The 19,996-nt window shown below is 37.7% G+C and overlaps 2 non-coding genes across 2 annotated transcripts; one reads left to right on the top strand and one right to left on the bottom strand.

Annotated features, from left to right (window-relative positions):
* The first annotated feature begins 844 nt into the window (after positions 1-844).
* On the top strand, positions 845-952 carry LOC112774960 (small nucleolar RNA R71). The gene has a single exon (XR_003189413.1). It is a non-coding gene; the product is annotated as a small nucleolar RNA R71 (small nucleolar RNA).
* A 4,458-nt stretch (positions 953-5,410) lies between these two features.
* LOC112774103 (small nucleolar RNA R71) lies at positions 5,411-5,518 on the bottom strand. The gene has a single exon (XR_003188609.1). It is a non-coding gene; the product is annotated as a small nucleolar RNA R71 (small nucleolar RNA).
* Between the last annotated feature and the right edge of the window lie 14,478 nt (positions 5,519-19,996).

Raw genomic sequence — 19,996 nt, 5'->3', positions numbered from 1 at the left:
GAAGCTCCTTATTGATCACTGGACGTCCCAGGAGGTCTTCCTCCTTGGGATTTACGTCCTCCTCTCCCTCATTGGGTTCGGCCATTTTGCTTATGTCAATGGCCTTGCACTCTCCTTTTAGATTCTCTTCTGTATTGCTTGGGAGAGTACTGGGAGGGATTTCAGTGATCCTTTTACTCAGCTGGCCCACTCGTGCTTCCAAATTTCTAATGGAAGACCTTGTTTCATTCATGAAGCTCACAGTGGCCTTAGACAGATCAGAGACTAAGTTTGCCAGATTAGAAGTATTTTGTTCAGAGTTCTCTGTCTGTTGCTGAGTGGATGATGGGAAAGGTTTGCTGTTGCTAAACCTGTTCCTTCCACCATTATTAAAGCCTTGTTGAGGCTTTTGATCCTTCCATGAGAAATTTGGATGATTTCTCCATGATGAGTTATAGGTGTTTCCATAAGGTTCACCTAAGTAATTCACCTCTGCTATTGCAGGGTTCTCAGGATCATAAGCTTCTTCTTCATAAGAAGCTTCTTGAGTACTGTTGGATGCAGCTTGCATTCCATTCAGACTCTGAGAAATCATATTGACTTGCTGAGTCAATATTTTGTTCTGAGCCAATATGGCATTCAGAGTATCAACTTCAAGAACTCCCTTCTTCATAGGCGTCCCATTATTCACAGGATTCCTTTCAGAAGTGTACATGAACTGGTTATTAGCAACCATGTTAATGAGTTCTTGAGCTTCTGCAGGCGTTTTCTTTAGGTGAATGGAGCCACCTGCAGAAGTGTCCAGTGACATCTTTGATAGCTCAGATAAACCATCATAGAATATATCCAGGATGGTCCATTCTGAAAGCATGTCAGAAGGACACTTTTTGGTCAACTGCTTGTATCTTTCCCAAGCTTCATAGAGGGATTCACCTTCTTTCTGTCTGAAGGTTTGAACATCAGCTCTAAGCTTGCTCAGCTTTTGAGGAGGAAAGTACTTGGCTAAGAAAGCCGTGACCAGCTTATCCCAAGAGTTCAGGCTGTCTTTGGGTTGAGAATCCAACCATAATCTAGCTCTGTCTCTTACAGCAAAAGGGAAAAGCATGAGCCTGTAGACTTCAGGATCTATTCCATTAGTCTTAACAGTATCATATATCTGCAAGAATTCAGTTAAGAACTGAAAAGGATCTTCAGATGGAAGTCCATGAAACTTGCAGTTCTGCTGCATCAGACAAACTAATTGAGGTTTCAGCTCAAAGTTGTTTGCTCCAATGGCAGGAATGGAGATGCTTCTTCCATGTAAATTGGAATTAGGTGCAGTAAAGTCACCAAGCATCTTCCTTACATTATTGTATTTTAGCTTCTCTTAGTTTCCTTTTCAGAGTCCTTTCAGGTTCTGGATCTGCTTCCACAAGAATGTTCTTATCCTTGCTCCTGCTCATATGACGAAGAAGAGGGCACAGAAAAAATAATAATAATAGAGATCCTTTATACCACAGTATAGGGATCCCTTTGTGAGTGGAAGAAAAGAGGGAGACAAAGAGTGTGATGTAAAGAAAGAAACACAACTGTGAGGATGGCAGAGATGTGAGATGAGATGTTAGTAGATGAATAATTAATTAGAATAGGATGGGAGAGGGAGAATTTTCGAAAATATTTTTGAAAAAGAGTTAGTGATTTTCGAAAATGGCTTTTGAAAAAATGTTAGTAATTTTCGAACATTTTTTTTGAAATTAAAAATAAAAATAAGAATAATTAGTTAATTAGAAAGAAATTTTTGAAAAAGAGGGAAGATATTTTTGAAAATTAGAGAGAGAGAGTTAGTTAGGTGGTTTTGAAAAAGTTAAGAAACAAACAAAAAGTTAGTTAGTTAGTTGAAACAAATTTTGAAAAGATAAGAAGTTAGGAAGTTAGAAAAGATATTTTGAAAAGATATTTTTGAAAGAGATAAGATAAGAAGATATTTTAGAAACTAATTTTGAAAAAGATTTGATTTTTAAAATCTCAATTAATGACTTGATTCACAAGAAATCACAAGATATGATTCTAGAACTTAAAGTTTGAATCTTTCTTAACAAGCAAGTAACAAACTTCAAATTTTTGAATCAAAACATTAATTGATTATGTTATTTTCGAAAATTTGGTATAAAAATAAGAAAAAGATTTTTGAAAAAGATTTTTGGAATTTTCGAAAATAACTAAGAATTTTGAAAAAGATTTGATTTTTGAAAAAGATTTTGAAAAAGATAAGATTTTCAAATTGAAAATTTGATTTGACTCATGAGAAATAATTTGATTTTAAAAATTTTTGAAAAAGTCAATCCAAATTTTTGAATTTGATGAGAGAAAAAGGGAAAGATATTTTTTTGATTTTTGAATTTTTTTTATGCAAGAGAAAAACACTAAAAAGATGCAATGCATGAAATTTTTAGATCAAAACAATGAATGCATGCAAGAATGCTATGAATGTCAAGATGAACACCAAGAACACTATGAATGTCAAGATGAACATCATAGACACAATTTTGAAAAATTTTTAATGCAAAGAAAACATGTAAGACACCAAACTTAGAATTCTTTAACGCTTACGCACTAAGAATTCAAGAATGCATATGAAAAACACCATACAACACAAAACAAAAAATTATCAAGATCAAACAAGAAGACTTACCAAGAACAACTTGAAGATCATGAAGAACACTATGAATGTATGAAATTTTCGAAAAATGCAAGATGCACATGCAATTGACACCAAACTTATAACATGACTCAAGACTCAAACAAGAAACAGAAAAATATTTTTGATTTTTATGATTTTCTAATTTTTTTGGATTTTTTCGAAAATTATATGAAAAAGAAAAATAAGGATTCCAAAATTTTTAATATGAATTCCAGGAATCTTGCATTCTTAGTCTAAAGCTTCAGTCCAGGAATTAGACATGGCTCACTAGCCAGCCAAGCTTTCAATGAAAGCTCCGGTCCAAAACACTAGACATGGCCAATGGCCAGCCAAGCTTTAGCATGTAATTCAGATATGACATGCCTGACATACTCATTCCCAAAGGAATAGACATGGCTTTACAGCCAGCCAGGCTTCAACATGCTTGATGAAACACTAGAATTCATTCTTAAAAATTTTGAATAAAATTTTTTTTGAAAACAATTTTAATTTTTTTTTTCGAAAACAGATGAGAAAATTTTAGAAATATTTTTGAAAATAAAACAAAAAGAAAATTACCTAATCTGAGCAACAAGATGAACCGTCAGTTGTCCAAACACGAACAATCCCCGGCAACGGCGCCAAAAACTTGGTGCACGAAATTGTGATATCCAGGCTCAAACTATTCCTGGCACGTGAGCAACTTGGTACGCGTAATCGTGATTACACATTCATAATTTGTCACAACTTCGATACAATTGACCAGCAAGTGCACTGGGTCGTCCAAGTAATACCTTACGTGAGTAAGGGTCGAATCCCACGGAGATTGTTGGTATGAAGCAAACTATGGTCACCTTGCAAATATCAGTCAGGCAGATATAAATTGATAATGATGTTTTCGAAAATTCATGCATTCATAGTGTTCTTCATGATCTTCAAGTTGTTCTTGGTAAGTCTTCTTGTTTGATCTTCATATTTTCTTGTTTTGTGTCTTTTCTTGTTTTTCATATGCATTTTTAATTTGTTAGTTTCTAAAGTTTGAAAATTTCTAAGTTTGGTGTCTTGCATGTTTTTCTTTCATTAAAAATTTTCAAAAATAAGTCTTGATGTTCATCTTGATCTTCAAAGTGTTCTTGGTGTTCATCTTGACATTCATAGTGTTCTTGCATGCATTGTATGTTTTGATTTATAATTTTTATGTTATAAGTCTTTTTCATGTTTTTCTCTTTCCTCATTAAAAATTCAAAAATAAAAAAAAATATATTTTCCTTATTTTACTCAAAATTTTCGAAAATATGATTTGATTTAGTCAAAAAGTTTTTTTAAATTTAATTGTTTCTTATGAATCAAATCAAATTCTCAATTTAAAAATCTTATCTTTTCAAAATCTTTTTCAAAAATAAAATCTTTTTCATTTTACCTTCATATTTTCGAAAACTTCTTAAATTCGATTTTCAAAATCTTTTTTATTTTATTTCTTAATTTTCAAAATCTTTACTAACATTTAATATGATTGATTGAAAAATTTCAAGTTGTTACTTGCTTATTAAGAAAGATTCAATCTTTAAACTCTAGAATCTTATCTTTTTAGTTTCTTGTTAGTCAAGTAATCAACTTTAGTTTTTAAAATCAAATCTTTTTAATTTTCTTTTCAAATCTTTTTCAAATTAAAATTTCAATCATATCTTTTTCAAATTCAATTTCAAAATCTTTTCTAACTTCTTATCTTTTTAAAATTGATTTTCAAATCTTATCTTTTTGTTTCAATCATATCTTTTTAAATTTTAATCATATCTTTTTCAAAAACAAATTTCAAAACTTTTTCAATCAATCTTATCTTTTTGTTTCAATCATATCTTTTTCAAAACTACCTAACTAATCCTCTCTCTCTTATTTTCGAAAATTCCCTCTCTCCTTTTTCAAAATTCCTTTTTAATTAACTAATTGTTTTAATTTTAATTTAATTTCAACTTTAATTTTTGAAATCTAACTTTCAATTTTAATTTTTATTTTAATTAAATTTCAAAATTCTCTCTCTCATCTCCTTCTATTTATTTATTCATCTACTAACACTTCTCTCCCATCCAAAAATTCGAACACCACCTCCCTCTCTGTGTTCGAGTTTTTCCTCTTCTCTTCTTTATATAACATTCTTTTCTTCTTCTAATCACACAAAGGAACCTCTCTCTACTGAGGCAAAGATGATCCCTATTATTTTCTGTTTTCTCTTTTTTTCATATGAGCAGGAGCAAGGACAAGAACATTCTTGTTGAAGCAGATCCTGAACCTGAAAGGACTCTAAAGAGGAAACTAAGAGAAGCTAAAATACAACAATCCAGAGACAACCTTACAGGAATTTTCGAACAAGAGGAGGAGATGGCAGCCGAAAATAATAATAATGTAAGGAGGATGCTTGGTGACTTTACTGCACCTAATTCCAATTTACATGGAAGAAGCATCCCTATTCCTGCCATTGGAGCAAACAATTTTGAGCTGAAACCTCAATTAGTTTCTCTGATACAGCAGAACTGCAAGTTTCATGGACTTCCATCTGAAGATCCTTTTCAGTTCTTAACTGAATTCTTGCAGATCTGTGATACTGTTAAGACCAATGGGGTTGATCCCGAGGTCTACAGGCTTATGCTTTTCCCGTTTGCTGTAAGAGACAGAGCTAGAGTATGGTTGGACTCTCAACCTAAGGATAGCCTGAACTCTTGGGATAAGCTGGTCACGGCTTTCTTAGCCAAGTTCTTCCCTCCTCAAAAGCTTAGTAAGCTTAGAGTGGATGTTCAAACCTTCAGACAGAAAGAAGGAGAATCCCTCTATGAAGCTTGGGAGAGGTACAAGCAACTGACCAAAAAGTGTCCTTCTGACATGCTTTCAGAATGGACCATTCTGGATATATTCTATGATGGTCTATCTGAGTTATCAAAGATGTCACTGGACCATTCTGCAGGTGGATCCATTCACCTAAAGAAAATGCCTGCAGAAGCTCAAGAACTCATTGACATGGTTGCTAATAACCAGTTCATGTACACTTCTGAGAGGAATCCTGTAAGTAATGGGACGCCTCAGAAGAAGGGAGTTCTTGAAATTGATACTATGAATGCCATATTGGCTCAGAATAAAATATTGACTCAGCAAGTCAATATGATTTCTCAGAGTTTGAATGGAATGCAAGCTGCATCCAACAGTACTCAAGAGGCATCTTCTGAATAAAAAGCTTATGATCCTGAGAACCCTGCAATAGCAGAGGTGAATTACATGGGTGAACCATATGGAAACACCTATAATCCCTCATGGAGAAATCACCCAAATCTCTCATGGAAGGATCAACAAAAGCCTCAACAAGGCTTTAATAATGGTGGAAGAAACAGGTTTAGCAATAGTAAGTCTTTTCCATCATCCACTCAGCAAAAGACAGAGAGTTCTGAGCAGAATCCATCTAGCTTAGCAAATATAGTCTCTGATCTATCTAAGGCCACTCTGAGTTTCATGAATGAAACAAGGTCTTCCATTAGAAATTTGGAAGCACAAGTGGGCCAGCTGAGAAAAGGAATCACTGAAACCCCTCCTAGTACTCTCCCAAGCAATACAGAAGAAAATCCAAAAGGAGAGTGCAAGGCCATTGAATTGATCATCATGGCCGAACCTACAAGGGAGGGAGAGGACGTGAATCCCAGTGAGGAAGACCTCCTGGGACGTCCAGTGACCAATAAGGAGTTTCCCTCTGAGGAACCAAAGGAATCTGAGGCTCATCTGGAGACCATAGAGATTCCATTAAATCTCCTTATGCCATTCATGAGCTCTGATGAATATTCTTCTTCTGAAGAGAATGAGGATGTTACTGAAGAGCAAGTTGCCAAGTACCTTGGTGCAATCATGAAGCTGAATGCTAAATTATTTGGTAATGAGACTTGGGAAGATGAACCTCCCTTGCTCACCAATGAACTGAGTGATCTGGATCAACTGAGATTGCCTCAGAAGAAACAGGATCCTGGAAAGTTCTTAATACCTTGTACCATAGGCACCATAACCTTTGAGAAAGCTCTATGTGACCTTGGGTCAGAGATAAACCTCATGTCACTCTCTGTAATGGAGAAACTGAGAATCTTTGAGGTGCAAGCTGCCAGAATCTCATTAGAAATGGCAGACAACTCAAGAAAAATGGCTTATGGACTAGTAGAGGACGTGCTAGTAAAGTTTGAAGGTCTTTACATCCCTGCTGATTTCATAATCCTAGACACTGGGAAGGATGAGGATGAATCCATCATCCTTGGAAGACCCTTCCTAGCCACAGCAAGAGCTATGATTGATGTAGACAGAGGAGAATTGATCCTTCAACTGAATGAGGATAACATTGTGTTTAAAACTCAAGAATCACCTTCTGTAACCATGGAGAGGAAGCATGAAAAGCTTCTCTCACTGCAGAGTCAACTAAAGCCCCCACAGTCAAACTCTAAGTTTGGTGTTGGGAGGCCACAACCAAACTCTAAGTTTGGTGTTGGGAGGTTCCAACCTTGCTCTGATTATCTGTGAGGCTCCATGAGAGCTCACTGTCAAGCTATTGACATTAAAGAAGCGCTTGTTGGGAGGCAACCCAATGTTATTTAATCATTTTTATTTTATTTTCTCTTTGTTATTTCATGTTTTATTAGGTTGATGATCATGTGGAGTCACAAAAACTACTGAAAAATAAAAAACAGAATGAAAAACAGCATTGAAAATAGCACACCCTGGAGGAAGGGCTTACTGGCGTTTAAACGCCAGTAAGGAGCATCTGGCTGGCGTTTAACGCCAGAACAGAGCATGAAACTGGCGTTAAATGCCAGAAACAAGTAGCAGTCTGGCGTTTAAACGCCAGGATTGCACCCAGAGAAAAGCTGGCGTTAAACGCCAGAAACAAGCATCAGACTGGCATTTAACGCCAGAAACATGCTGCACATGGGCATTGAACGCCCAGAACAAGCATCACTTCGGCCTTTAAACGCCAGAAATGCATGCAAGGGCATTTTGCATGCTTAATTGGTGCAGGGATGTAAATCTTTGACACCTCAGGATCTGTGGACCCCACAGGATCCCCACATACCTCTACTCACCTTCCCTCCTCATAATCCTATATCACCTCAATCTCTCTTCCCCATCACCTCTTCACTACTCACATCCATATCTTCTTCTTCTTCTTCTATTCTTTCTTCTTTTGCTTGAGGGCGAGCAACATTCTAAGTTTGGTGTGGTAAAAGCATGGCTTTTTTTTTTGTTTTTCCATAACCATTGATGACACCTAAGGCCAGAGAAACCTCTAGAAAGAGGAAAGGGAAGACAAAAGCTTCTACCTCCGAGTCATAGGAGATGGAGAGATTCATCTCAAGGGTCTATAGCTCAGTGGTAGAACATTTGACTGCAAATCAAGAGATCCCTGAGATACCTCAGGGGATACATTTTCTTCCACATAATTAGTGGGAGCAAATCAACACCTCCCTAGGAGAACTGAGTTCCAACATGGGACAACTAAGGGTGGAACATCAAGAGCACTCCATCATCCTCCATGAAATTAGAGAAGATCAAAAAGCAATGAGGGAGGAGCAACAAAGACAAGGAAGAGACATAGAAGAGCTCAAGGACATCATTGGAAAATGCCACCATCACTAAGGTGGACTCATTCCTTGTTCTTAAATTTTCTGTTTTTTCATTTTTTTATGTTAAATGTTTATTTATGTTTGTGTCTTATTACATGATCATTAGTATCTAAGTGTCTATGCCTTAAAGTAGTGAATGTGAGTCCATCACCTCTCTTAAATGAAAAATATTTTAAAAACAAAAGAACAAGAAGTACATGGTTTCGAATTCATCCTTGAAACTAGTTTAATTATTTTGATGTGGTGACAATACTTTTTGTTTTCTGAATGAATGCTTGAACAGTGCATATGTCTTTTGAAGTTGTTGTTTAAGAATGTTAAATATGTTGGCTCTTGAAAGAATGATGAACAGGAGAAATGTTATTTGTTAATCTGAAAAATCATAAAAATGATTCTTGAAGCAAGAAAAAGCAGTGAATACAGAAAGCTTGCGAAAAAAAATGGCGAAAAAAAAAGAGAAGAGAAAAAAAAAGCAAGCAGAAAAAGCCAAAAGCTCTTAAAACCAAGAGGCAAGAGCAAAAAGCCAGTAACCCTTAAAACCAAAAGGCAAGGGTAATAAAAAGGATCCAAGGCTTTGAGCATCAGTGGATAGGAGGGCCTAAAGGAATAAAATCCTTGCCTAAGCGGCTAAACCAAGCTGTCCCTAACCATGTGCTTGTGGCGTGAAGGTGTCAAGTGAAAACTTGAGATTGGGCGGTTAAAGTCAAGGTCCAAAGCAAAAGAAGAGTGTGCTTAAGAAACCTGGACACCTCTAATTGGGGACTTTAGCAAAGCTGAGTCACAATCTGAAAAGGTTCACCCAGTTATGTGTCTGTGGCATTTATGTATCCGGTGGTAATATTGGAAAACAAAGTGCTTAGGGCCACGGCCAAGACTCATAAAGTAGCTGTGTTCAAGAATCAACATACTGAACTAGGAGAATCAATAACACTATCTGAATTCTAAGTTCCTATAGATGCCAATCATTCTGAACTTCAATGGATAAAGTGAGATGCCAAAACTATTCAAGAGGCAAAAAGCTACAAGTCCTGCTCATCTGATTGGAGCTAAGTTTCATTGATATTTTAGAATTTATAGTATATTCTCTTCTTTTTATCCTATTTGATTTTCAGTTGCATGGGGACAAGCAACAATTTAAGTTTGGTGTTGTGATGAGCGGATAATTTATACGCTTTTTGGTATTGTTTTTACATAGTTTTCAGTATGATTTAGTTAGTTTTTAGTATATTTTTATTAGTTTTTAATTAAAATTCACATTTCTAGAATTTACTATGAGTTTGTGTATTTTTCTGTGATTTCAGGTATTTTCTGGCTGAAATTGAGGGACCTGAGCAAAAATCAGATTCAGAGGTTGAAGAAGGACTGCAGATGCTGATAGATTCTGACCTCCCTGCACTCAAAGTGGATTTTCTGGAGTTACAGAACTCCAAATGGTGCGCTTCCAATTGCGTTGGAAAGTAGACATCCAGTGCTTTCCATAAATATATAATAGGCCATACTTTGCCCGATTTTAGATGACGCAAACTGGCATTGAACGCCAGTTCCATGTTGCAGTCTGGCGTTCAGCGCCAGAAACAAGTTGCAAAGTGGAGTTCAACGCCAGAAACACGTTAAAAACTGGCGTTCAACTCCAAAAATGACCTCTCCACGTGAAAGCTTCATGCTCAGCCCAAGCACACACCAAGTGGGCCTCGGAAGTGGATTTCTGCATCATTTACTTATTTCTGTAAACCCTAGTAACTAGTTTAGTATAAATAGGACTTTTTATCATCTTTGGATCATCTTTTGATTAGTTTTATGCTATCTTAGATCATGGGGGCTGGCCATTCGGCCATGTCTGAACCTCTCACTTATGTATTTTTCAACGGTAGAGTTTCTACACACCATAGATTAAGGTGTGGAGCTCTGCTGTTCCTCAAAGATTAATGCAAAGTACTACTATTTTTCTATTCAACTCAACTTATTCCGCTTCTAAGATATTCATTCACACTTCAACATGAATGTGATGATCGTTACAAATTCATCATCATTCCCCTATGAAGGCGTGCCTGACAACTACTGGAGTAAGGAAGAATGCTGGGCGTGGCACGCCACACTCTGGGCATGGCACGCCAGTTCTATTTTCCAGAGAAGTGAAGAAGGTTCTCCATGGGCGTGGCACGCCACTTGTTAGGCGTGGCACGCCAGTAGTAAATTCCAGAGAAGAATGTAAAGCAACCACAATGGGTGTGGCATGCTAGGTCTTGGGCGTGCCACGATATTTCAAATGTCCAGGAAAGAAGAACAAGAAGGAAGAGCCTGGGCGTGCCACTTGGGCTCGAAGGCCTGGCACGCCAGGCTAACCAAAGCTTAAGAAGACCCTGGGTGTGTCACTTGGGTTCGAAGGCGTGGCACGCCAGGGATGCCAACACTTGGGGCATGCCACTTGAAGAGCTGGGCGTGGCGCGCCAAGCCAAATTAGAGGCTAGGCGTGGCACGCCACTTAAACGCCAGTCACACGCCAAGCCTGGAAGGTCACGTTTATTGAGTTTTCTTTTCCCTCCAATTGTAATTTTCTTTTCCTTTTTTGGTATTTTCTCAATTCTAGTGATAGGAGTAGTATAAATACCCCCTGGAAATACTAAAGAGGGGGTTGGATTGGGTTGGCATTGCTAAGTTTAGATCTAGTTTTACTTTACACTTCATCTTTTCCATCTATTATACTTTTCTCTGAAGTTATGAGTAGCTAAATTCCCTCTCATTGAGAGAGGGAGCTCTGTTGTACTTGATGGATTAATTATAGTGAATTTCTTCTTCTCTTCATCTTCTCTTTGATTTGCTAGAAGGAATTTCGTTTTAATGTTAGTGTTCAATCATCTTGGGAAAGAGGTTGAATGCAAAATGGGTTTCATGGGAACCTTGGAAAAAGAAACATGAAACCATGCTAGAGATCCCTTCTCACACTTGAGTAGAATCTGGGTTTTGGTGATTGGATATGGTGACATATAATCCACCCTTTACTTGGATCTATGAGGATGTGTGGTATAATTAGGGACCAAGCATATTTCTCTTCATGGGCAATTAGACCAAGAAATTGGCTATTGATCAAGATCTAAGAGATTGAATCACCAAGAGATTGGGGTTCAATCAATCATGATTGCCAAGAGGTCAATGAGTTGCATGATTGAAGATGAGATGAGCTGGATTTAATCCAAAGAGAACAACATCTCCTGATCTCAATGAATTCCCGCTATCCTTATCTTTCACCTTCTTTATAGCTTTCTTTACATTCTGTTATTCCCCATTCCCATTTACAATTAAGTCATTTATATTTCTGCACTTTCTATTTTTTCCATTTCCTTTTCTGCACTCTACTGCTTCTCTTTACTTTTGAGTCATTTACATTCTTGCCATTTACAATTCTGCAATCACACTCTATATTGCTCAGCTTGAGTAATTCACCCATTGATTAAAATGGCTCAAATCTACCAATCTCCGTGGATACGATCCCATTCCTAGTGGGTTATTACTTGACGATATTTTTGGTGCGCTTGTCAAAAGAACGGATTCATTAATTTTATATGGGGAGTGAATTCCGGTCATCAGTTTGCAGCATCAAAAAGGAGATAGACATCAGATCCCTCATCCTCGGTTCCTAGAAGATCTTCTTCTTGCTTAGACATCACTTGATCATCTTCCAAGAAATCTATGTACTTTAAAAGCACTTCAACTCAGCTTTGGAACTTCCATAAGGAATTCTCATTTTGTATTGTTAGTTTTCTAGCTTGTTGACTTGAGTTGATAATTTGTTTTGTGAGGTTCACAAATTCCTGTAAGACGTCCTTCACGATTCCATTTACCAAGTATTTACGAGAGGAGGATGTACCGGTAGCTGATGGAGGAGTGATGCTCTCGTCTTTTCCTCTATAACCGTATCCTTGGCGGCCTTAGTGCCCTTTTCTTTTGATTGGTTAACTGCACCACCGCCCTTAAGAGATGAAATTCTGTTCTCTTGGGTCTCATTGTTTAGATCAACACCAAAGTACTCAAAGATGCAAGTTAAAAGCATGCCATATGATAGAAAAATATTTTTGTTACTTTTGATACAATCATACATATGGAGCATCATCAAATATGTAAAAGAGATTTCAGTTTTGTTGATGATGGTATAGAGAACTAAGGTGTCATAAAGAGTTACTCACTGATAAGAACCACTTTAAGGCAAGAGAATGCGAGTGATAATGCGGGGAGTTAGGCTTTTACAGGACCTAAGGCTCAATGGTTGGGGGTAACACCATCCATGAGGGAAATATTTTCACATATGTTTGCCAACACATCCTTGTGTAAAATGCCTAGATCATTATCCCACTTTCCACAGATGTAGGCATTGACGCCAACATCATAATAATCAAGGGCTTCACCAATGGATTCTTTATTTAAATGAATTTCTTGGCCTTTCACATATGAATGAACAGATTCCTCACGATAGTACATATTAGCATATAATTCTCTAACCAAATCAAGGTAAACTAGTTTTCTTATTTCAAAGAGTTTTTTTCAATCCAAGTAAACAATGTTTTCAACAAAATCAATCTCTTTTTCAGCTAAAGCTTTTAAATCAGCCACAAAAGTTGAACATAGAGATCTTTTGGAAAAAATAGCTCTGTAAAATTCAAAGTTCATGCTTAAAGAAAAACGAAGTGGGTCATAGTGAGAATGAGGAAGATTACTAAAATGGGATTTAAAATCTACAGGGTCAGAATTTGCAAGTTCTTTTACAGAGTTAAGGAAAAGTCTTCGGTTACCTTTTGAAGAACAACTAGATGGTGTAGAACGTCCTTGAGGACAAGATGAGGATCGAGGAGTAAGAGACAATTGATGAGCGGATATTTTATACACTTTTTGGGGGTATTTTCATATAGTTTTTAGTAGGATTTAGCTATTTTTTATTATATTTTTAGTAGTTTTTATGCAAAAATCATATTTATGGACCTTACTATGAGTTTGTGTGTTTTTCTGTGATTTCAGGTATTTTCTGGCTGAAATTGAGGGACCTGAGCAAAAATCTAATTCAGAGGCTAAAAAAGGACTGCAGATGCTGTTGGATTCTGACCTCCCTACACTCGAAATAGATTTTCTGGAGCTACAGAAACCCAATTGGCACGCTCTCAATTGCGTTGAAAATTAGATATCCAGGGCTTTCCAGCAATATATAATAGTCTATACTTTGCCTGAGTTTTGACGACGCAAACTCGTGTTTAAACGCCTACTTATTGCCCTATTCTGAAGTTAAATGCCAGAAACAGGTTACAAACCAGAGTTAAACGCCACAAACAGGTTGCGACCTGGTGTTTAACTCCAAGAGAAGCCTCTACACGTGTAAAGCTCAATGCTCAGCCCAAGCACACACCAAGTGGGCCCCGTAAGTGGATTTCTGCACTATTTGAACTTAGTTACTTATTTTCTGTAACCTTAGGTCACTATTTTAGTATAAAAACTACTTTTAGAGACTTACTATGTACCTCATGACATTTTTACACTTCACATTGTATTTCTAATGGCATGAGTCCCTAAACCCCATGGTTGGGGGTGAGGAGCTCTGCTGTGTTTCGATGAATTAATGCAATTACTACTATTTTTCATTCAATCACGCTTGTTTCTATTCTAAGATATTCACTCGCACTTCACCCTGATGAATGTGATGATCCGTGATACTCATCGTCATTCTCACCTATGAACGCGTGCCTGATAACCACCTCCGTTCTATCTGCACTAGCTTGAGTGTGTTTCTTTTAGCCTCCTAGTTCATGATCAGAGTCTTCGTGGTATATGCTAGAATTATTGGCGGCCATTCCTGAGATCCGGAAAGTCTAAACCTTATATGTGGTATTTCGAGTAGGATCTGGGAAAGGATAACTGTGACGAGCTTCAAACTCGCGAGTGTTGGGCATAGTGACAGACGCAAAAGGATCAACGGATTCTATTCCAACATGAGTGAGAACCGACTGATGATTAGCCGTGCGGTGACAGTGCATTTGGACCATTTTCACTGAGAGGATGGATGGTAGCCATTGACAACGGTGATCCACCAACATACAGCTTGCCATGGAAGGAGACCTGCGTGCGTGAAGAAGAAGACAGTAGGAAAGCAGAGATTCAGAAAATAGAGCATCTCCAAAACCTCAATCCGTTCTCCATTACTGCATAACAAGTATTATTTATTTTATGTTAATTAATTCTCATAAACCCAACCATTTTTATTATTAATTTCCTGACTAAGAATTACAAAATAACCATAGCTTGCTTCAAGCCAACAATCTCCGTGGGATCGACCCTTACTCACGTAAGGTATTACCTGGACGACCCAGTGCACTTGCTGGTTAGTGGTACGAGTTGTGAAAAGTGTGATTTACAATTCGTGCACCAAGTTTTTGGCGCCGTTTCCGGGGATTGTTCGAGTTTGGACAACTGACGGTTTATTTTGTTGCTTATATTAGGAAAAATTTTTCTTTTTGGTTTAGAGTCTTCTATTATTGTTTTTGGTTGAAATTCTTTTCAAAAATCCTTATTTTCTTTTTTAGTTTTTTTCAAAAATTAAAAAAAAACTAATAATTGAGTTTTTCTGTTTGAGTTTAGTTTCATATTTTAAGTTTGGTGTCCTTTGTGTTTCTATTTTCTTAAAAAATTTTCAAAAGTTGTTCTTAGCGTTCATTGTGATATTCAAAGTTTTCCTGTTTGTTTCCTTTGTTTTGATATAAAAATTTAAGTTTGATGTCATTTTTACTGTTTTTCTCTTTCTTCATTTAATTCAAAAATATCTTTTCTCTTTATTTTAATTAATTTTCGAATTTTCCTTTAAAAATTCAGATTTTTTATTTTAAAACTTTTGATTCTATCTTATCTTAGTTTTGAAATTTCAAAATTCAAAATCTTTTTCAAAAATCATATCCAAAGTTTTTCAAATCTTCTTAATTAAGTAATTATTTTAATTTTCAATTTTATTTTTCTTACTTTTCAAAATCTATATTTAATTTCTAATTACTTTATTTTATTTTTTTTACTTATTTATTCATTTTTTTATAAAATAAAAATAAAAATATATTTTATTTACAATTCATATCAATTCTCTTCTCTCCATCATGGACTTAAGTGGAAATGAACAGTCCAGAAAGACTCTGGGGTCATATGCTAACCCCATTACTGCTGCATACGGGAGTAGCATCTGTATACCTCCCATCAAAGCAAGCAGTTTTGAGCTAAATCCTCAGCTCATTGTCATGGTGCAGCAAAATTGCCAGTATTCCAGTCTTCCACAGGAAGAACCTACTGAGTTTCTGGCACAATTCTTGCAAATTGCTGATACAGTACGTGACAAGGAAGTAGATCAGGATGTCTATAGATTATTACTATTTCCATTTGCTGTAAAAGATCAAGCTAAGAGGTGGTTAAATAACCAACCTACAGCAAGCATAAGAACATAGAAATAGTTATCAGACAAATTCCTGAATCAATATTTTCCTCCAAAAAGGATAACACAGCTGAGGCTGGACATCCAAGGCTTTAAACAATAGGATGATGAATCCCTTTATAACGCCTGGGAGAGGTACAGAGGGATGCTAAGGAAATGCCCCTCTAAAATGTTTTCAGAGTGGGTACAATTAGACATCTTCTACTATGGGCTTACAGAAAAAGCTCAGACATCTCTAGACCACTCGGCTGGTGGATCTATACACATGAGAAAGACTATTGAAGAGGCTCAAGAGCTCATTGATATAGTTGCTAGGAATCAGCATCTGTACATAAGTGATGAGTCCTCCATGAAAGAGGAAGCTAAGGCAGTATCAACTGACTTTAGTCCTCAGGAACAAGTTGCTGAACTCAATCAGCAACTATCCTCTATAACAAGGCAGTTAGCAGAATTTAAGGAGATGCTACAAGAAACCAAAAATGCTAACAAGGATATGGAATCACAATTGAATCAGACAAAAAAGCAGTTATCAAAACAGATAACAGAGGAGTGCCAAGCAGTTCAACTAAGAAGTGGAAAAATATTAAATATCTCAACTCAAAGCAGCAGAAAGCCAAGAAAGGAACAACTGACAGAGGATGAACAACCTGCTACCCAAAATCCCTTTGAGGACAGTAAGAGCCCAGAGAGGAATAAGTCTGGCGATCAAACGCCAGAAACGGGTGAAAAACTGGCATTAAACTCCCAATCCATGTTCAGTTCTGGCATTCAAACGCCAGAAAAGGGTAGGAATCTGGCGTTAAACGCCCAATCCATGTCCATTCTGGCGTTCAAATGCCAGTGAGGGATCAAACACCTGCAAGTACTGATAATAACTCCCTCAAGAAGGCTTCTCAACCTGCCTCTGTTGGAAATAAACCTGCAGCAACTAAGGTTGAAGAATATAAAGCCAAAATGCCTTAACCTCAGAAACTCTGCCAAGCGGAACAGGATAAACAATTTGCCCACTTTGCAGACTATCTCAGGACTCTTAAAATAAAGATTCCGTTTGCAGAGGCACTTGAGCAAATACCGTCTTATGCTAAGTTCATAAAAGAGATCTCAAGTCATAAGAAGGATTGGAGAGAAACAGAAAAAGTTTTTCTCACTGAAGAATGCAGTGCAGTCATCCTAACAAACTTACCAGAAAAGCTTAAAGATCCCGGAAGCTTTATGACACCATGCACATTAGAGGGTACTTGTACCAAGACAGCTCTATGTGACCTTGGGGCAAGTATCAATCTAATCCCTGTATCCACTATTAGAAAGCTTGGCTTGACTGAAGAGGTCAAACCAACCCGGATATATCCTCAACTTGCTGATGGCTCCATTAAATACCCATCAGGCATAATTGAGGACATGATTGTCAAGGTTGAGCCATTTGCCTTTCCCACTGACTTTGTAGTGCTGGAGATGGAGGAGCACAAGAGTGCAACTCTCATTCTAGGAAGACCCTTCCTAGCAACTGGACGAACCCTCATTGATGTCCAAAAAGGGGAAGTAACCTTGAGAGTCAATGGGGATGAGTTCAGGCTGAATGCTATTGAGGCAATGAAGCATCCAGACACATCAAAAGACTGCATGCGTGTTGATATTATTGACTCCCTGGTAGAGGAGATCAACATGGCTGAGAGTCTCAAATCAGAGCTAGAAGACATCTTTAAAGATGTTCAGCCTGATCTGGAGGAATCAGAGGAAATAAAAGAGCCTCTGAAAATTCCTCAGGAAGAGGAGAAACCTCCTAAACCCGAGATCAAACCACTACCACCATCCCTGAAATATGCATTTTTAGGAGAAGGTGACACTTTTCCGATGATCATAAGCTCTGCTTTAAATCCACAGGAAGAGAAAGCACTACTTCAAGTGCTAAGGACACACAAGGTAGCTCTTGGGTGGTCCATAAATGATCTCAAAGGCATCAGCCCAGCAAGATGCATGCACAAGATCCTATTGGAGGACAATGCTAAGCCAGTGGTTCAACCACAGAGGCGGCTAAATCCAGCCATAAAAGAGGTGGTGCAGAAATAGGTCACCAAGTTATTGGAGGCTGGGATTATTTATCCTATTTCTGATAGCCCCTGGGTGAGCCCTGTCCAAGTTGTCCCCAAGAAGGGAGGCATGACAGTGATTCATAATGAAAAAAATGAACTGGTTTCTACAAGAACAGTTACAGGGTGGCGTATGTGTATTGATTACAGAAGGCTCAATACAGCCACCAGGAAGGATCACTTTCCTTTACCATTCATAGACCAGATGCTAGAAAGACTAGCAGGTCATGAATACTACTGCTTTTTGAATGGCTATTCAGGTTACAACCAAATTACAGTAGATCCTCAGGACCAAGAGAAAACAGCATTCACATGTCCTTCTGGAGTGTTTGCCTACAGAAGGATGCCTTTTGGTCTGTGCAATGCACCTGCAACCTTTCAGAGGTGCATGCTCTCTATCTTCTCTGATATGGTAGAGAAATTTCTGGAAGTCTTCATGGATGACTTTTCAGTATTTGGAGACTCATTCAGCTCCTGCCTTAACCATTTTGCACTTGTTCTAAAAAGATGCCAAGAGACCAACCTAGTTTTAAACTGGGAAAAATGTCACTTTATGGTGACTGAAGGGATTGTCCTTGGGCATAAAATTTCAAACAAGGGAATAGAGGTGGATCAAGCTAAAGTTGAAGTAATTGAAAAATTACCACCACCTGCCAATGTTAAGGCAATCAGAAGCTTTCTAGGGCATGCAGAATTCTATAGGAAGTTTATAAAGGATTTTTCAAAAATTGCAAAATCTCTTAGCAATCTGCTAGCTGCCGACACGCCATTTATGTTTGACACAGAGTGTCTACAGGCATTTGAAACCCTGAAAGCTAAGCTGGTCACAGAACCAGTTATTTCTGCACCAGACTGGACATTACCATTCGAACTAATGTGTGATGCCAGTGACCATGCCATTGGTGCAGTATTGGGATAGAGGCATAATAAGCTTCTGCATGTCATTTATTATGCTAGCCGTATTTTAAATGATGCCCAGAAAAATTACACAACCACAGAAAAAGAATTTCTTGCAGTGGTTTATGCCATTGACATGTTTAGATCATACTTAGTAAGATCAAAAGTGAGTATGTACACTGACCATGCTGCTCTTAAATATCTACTCACAAAGCAGGATTCAAAACCCAGGCTCATAAGATGGGTGTTGCTTCTGCAAGAGCTTGATATAGAAATAAGAGACAGAAAAGGGACAGAGAACTAAGTGGCTGATCATCTGTCCCGGATAGAACCAGTAGAAGGGGCGTCCTTTCCCTCTATTGAGATCTCTGAAATGTTTCCGGATGAGAAATTATTTGCCATTCAGGAAACACCATGGTTTGCAGACATTGCAAACTATAAAGCTGCAAGATTCATACCCAAGGAGTACAACAGGCAATAAACAAAAAAATTAATTACTGATGCAAAGTACTACTTGTGGGATGAACCATATCTCTTTAAGAGATATGCAGACAGAATAATCCGTAGGTGTGTGCCTAAAGAAGAAGCACAGAAGATCCTATGGCATTGTCATGGATCATAGTATGGAGGACATTTTGGAGGTGAGCGAACAGCCACAAAAGTCCTCCAATGTGGCTTCTACTGGCCTACTCTCTATAAAGACTCCAAAGAGTTTGTGCGTAACTGTGACAGCTGCCAGAGAGCTGGTAATCTGCCTCATGGTTACGCCATGCCTCAGCAAGGGATCTTAGAGATTGAGTTGTTTGACGTATGGGGTATTGACTTCATGGGCCTTTCCCACCATCATACTCAAACACTTATATTCTGGTGGCAGTCGACTATGTATCCAAATGGGTAGAGGCCATTGCAACACCCACTAATGATACTAAGATTGTGCTGAAGTTCCTCCAGAAATATATCTTCAGCAGGTTTGGTGTCCCTAGAGCACTAATCAGTGATGGGGGCACTCATTTCTGCAATAAACAGCTTTACTCTGCTATGGTCCGATATGGAATTAGCCACAAAGTAGCAACTCCATATCATCCACAAATAAATGGGCAAGCTGAAGTCTCTAATAAAGAACTAAAAAGAATCCTGGAATGGACTATAAGTACCCGTAGAAGGGATTGGGCAAAAAGCTTGGATGATGCTCTGTGGGCATACAGAACAGCATTCAAGACTCCTATAGGAACCTCTCCATACCAGCTTGTGTATAGGAAGGCCTGTCATCTGCCTGTGGAACTGGAAC

Source organism: Arachis hypogaea, chromosome 18, assembly GCF_003086295.3.
Source record: "Arachis hypogaea cultivar Tifrunner chromosome 18, arahy.Tifrunner.gnm2.J5K5, whole genome shotgun sequence".
Taxonomy (NCBI): domain Eukaryota; kingdom Viridiplantae; phylum Streptophyta; class Magnoliopsida; order Fabales; family Fabaceae; genus Arachis; species Arachis hypogaea.
The sequence above is the reverse complement of the archived record's forward strand: the minus strand, read 5'-3'. Positions and strand labels throughout refer to the sequence as shown.